Here is a 3,691-nt window from a genome sequence, read left to right as displayed (position 1 = left end):
GGTTTCCGAAATTATTGCCGTCAGTGCGGGTATGTGGTTCCATCCTTGTTTTGTACACTGTGGTAATGGCTAGGAAAAGGTGTAAACTCTGCAGGATGGCAAGCCGACTTTATAGACATGATTTATGCTAGCTGAAATGCACCAAGGAGGCAGAATGAGTTCATCGGTTAGCTAGCTGTGATAGAAAAGAATATGAAACAGACACAGGGGAAGGGTGTTTCTACGAGATGATGAGGCAGTTAATCCGAGGCGGCGTTTCATAGTTCTTCTGCTAGCAGTCTGGTTGTATTTAGAGAGTATAAAATGAACAGAGCTATTAAGGACAAGTTCGTGTGAGTCTGTTCAATTTTCTTGGTTAGTATCCCAAACTGATGCAGCATAATCAATTTTGGAACGAATAAGCATTTTATAAAGCGTCAGTTTTAATATTCAGGGAGCCTGTGAGAAATTTCAACGTACGTAGCCCAGCATGCGATTAGCGTTATAAGTACGTACGTAGTATGCACGAACCATGTAAGGGCGGTAGTAATATATTTTCTAAGATATTTATAAGTGCTGACAGATTCCAATGGCGCATCGTTCAGATGGTAAGTGGGCAATAAATGGCTAGTTCTAGATACGCGAAGAAACATGCATTTGCTGGTATTAGGTTCAATTACCCATCTTTCGCACCACACAGAAATAGCGTTAATATCTTAATGAAGGGTTAATAGGTCGTTGTGATTAGATATTTCATGAAAGAGAACGCATTCATCGGCAAACAGATAAATGTTAGAAGTGACGGATAAAAGTAAGTCGTTAATGTCAATATTAAATAGTAGGGGAGCCAGAACAGATCCTTCAGGGGCGCCAGGAGAGACGTTCGTTCGGGGTGAGACGTTATCGTTAGCTAAAACCAACTAACAGTGGTAAAATTAAAACAATCATATGCAGTCTTTTTCATTTTTATGATCCCCATTTGGGATTCTCCACGTCCACTTCCGGCTCTCCCGTTTGCGGAAGGTATTCATGATTCGTAGGTTATTCCGTTCGGCGAACTCGACTAGTGGGTCCCCCCTGCTATTTCTACACCCCAGACCATAGTTCCCAAGTCCCTAGTCTCCAGCCTTTTTATTGCCTACTTTCTCATTGAAGTCTCCTATAACTGCGGTATACTGTGTTTTTAATTTACCATTGCCTATTCCACATCTTCATTGAAGCGTTGAACTAGTTGGTGGTCTTGGCTAGATGTGGGCGCGTAGCCCTATACCACCTTGAGTTTTTATCTCTTATTCAGCCTAATTACAACACTTGCTACCCTTTCGTTAAGGCTATAGTACTCTTCTATGTTGCCAGCTATGCTTTTATTGACTGGATATCCTGTTCCCAGTTCTCGTCTTTCCACTAGACCACGATAACTTATGACGTGTCCATTTTCCAGCACCGTAGCGGCTTCACTTGTCCTCCTAACCTCAGTAAGCCCTTTGAAATCTCGTTGAGGTTCCTTTAATTCTTTGAACAGCACCTCCAGGCCCGCTTGGTTAGAGAAGGTTCTTTTGGTAAACGTTGCCAGGTTCAGATTCCAATGGCAGCCGGTCCAGCTCCAGGGATTCTTAGCACCCTCTGCTGCGTGACAGGTCTGACCGCCGCCATATCGAGTTGCTTTGTAGCCACTGGAGACTGATGGCCGGGGGTTAATTGGCGCATTCATGTGAGGTTTGGGCCGTTACTACGCCAGGGTGGCCAATCCTGTTCTGCTGGGGGAGTGATTTGTAGAAAGTGGTCGCCGGGATCTGGCCGCACCCCAAGCCTCATTCTGAAATTGCATCTATACGAGAGAGAGAGAGAGAGGCGATTATTTTATTCCGGTGGGAATCATCAGTTACTCGCATTCGAACCATGTCCCTTCTGATGGCGAGGCGGGTGCTCTACCTCTACGCCACCGCTGCAGCGTTGGCGTAATCCCCGTACTAAACACCAAAGCCAATCATCACACACTCTCATGAAATATTCCAGCTTGATGGGTATTTTGAAGTGCGGATTTCACAAAGTTTCTATTTTCCCCAAAAAAGGAGATTGGTCATAGGAGCCATCTATGAATTTCGAGCAAATACGCAAATGCACGTAAAAGCGCTGTTTTAAATACACGTTAAATAACACACAAGGTCAAATAGCACCTTCTCAATTCCTAATTTTGCTTTTCTTCTGCGAATATCGGAATTTCCGATAAATATATAGTTTAAGTTACCTGGTGTAGTTGAAAGACGAAATGGCGTGTTTAGAGCTTTTATTCGCATGTAGGAAAAACCACTTCGAAGGTTCGAACACTTAAACGTTTTTCTAACAATAGTAATCCTACAGTGCTGGAAAATTGCTGAATTATTTATTGGCTATCACTGCAGGGTAAGTCTCCAAATTCCCAGACGATGTCTTTCGACTTTTAGTTGGCCATTACAAAGATGCGGGAAAGTTACGAATGTCTAAAACAACCGTTATATGAGTCATTAAAAACAATCATTGCCACCGTTGGTTGTACTACCATAAAAGGGCAAAAGAGAGAAATTGTTCTTGCTTTTATTTAGCACTTTATGGAGCCAATTAGTGCTTATTGTAAACAATTATGTAAGCACTTTATGTAATCATTTAGTATTGATTAGCCTCACAAGAGAAACGTTGTACTGATATTTGGTTTTGGGTATATAACCATAGGCCTTTCTGTAATAGTTGCGCAAAAGTCTCCGTTTTTATTGCATTTTTTTACTAGTGTCTTTGTGCGTCTTAGTTGCTCAGTGTCTCATTTTGTACTTTATCCATGTCTTGACATTGTACTAACTTTCTCGCATGTTTCAGAGTGCCCGAAAGGATCAATATTAAATGTTTTTGGCTGCGCCATTTACGATAATGGAAAAGATTAGTATAAACGAAGGCAAAATATTTCGTATAAATGTGCTGCGCCAGAATCTGTTTAAATAAGTCAAGTGGCGCGTCTGCGTTGCAGCATAAGCCAACCTACATTTTTTCAGATTTTTTTAAAATGAAAAATATTGCCGCTAATGCTCACGAATGGTCTCTTACGTTTCAGGTTTTTATATGCATATGAAGACTACAACGCGATGTATAATCCATTCGAGAAATAAATTGGTATGTCATTTTATAATGAGTATCCCTACAGAAGAAGACTTGTTACAACAAAAATCAAATCTCTTTATATTTTTTTCTAACCAGTTATTCTGGATGGAATTCTTAGGAAGGAGCTCGCGAAAAACGACTGTCCAATGTAAGTTTTGATCATGCACATTAGAAGCGGTTAATTAAGCGGCTTTTGTTTCATTGTAGGGGCGAAGCTCCTTAAGTCATGGGTCGGTTCGTCCCTTGTCTCTCGTGGTACGTGACCGCCGCATGCTTTCGGAGATGTCGCAAAGTAAGCCCCTTGCACGCGCAAGAACCGGCTGCCACCGGCAGCGCAAACTCGGCACCGGGAGCGCGAGCTTGTATGTGTTCGCCAACGGAGGCGTGAGCGCACGTGCACTGCGAGGGGGAGATCACGCAAGAGATCACGCCACGAACGCAGGCAGTCGTTTTCGGAGATCGAACGAGACGCAAGGACCTTTGCTCGTTTCCTCTCGTCTTGTTCGGGCACAAGTTCGCCCTAAATAAAAGTTCTTTCTTTACCGTTGTGTCCCATCCTACGTGACAAATTGTGGTTAGGTGC

The sequence above is a fragment of the Haemaphysalis longicornis genome, unplaced genomic scaffold, assembly GCF_048455015.1.
Source record: "Haemaphysalis longicornis isolate Haplotype H1 unplaced genomic scaffold, Haemaphysalis longicornis Haplotype H1 scaffold_13, whole genome shotgun sequence".
NCBI classification, from domain to species: Eukaryota; Metazoa; Arthropoda; class Arachnida; order Ixodida; family Ixodidae; genus Haemaphysalis; species Haemaphysalis longicornis.
The sequence above is the reverse complement of the archived record's forward strand: the minus strand, read 5'-3'. Positions refer to the sequence as shown.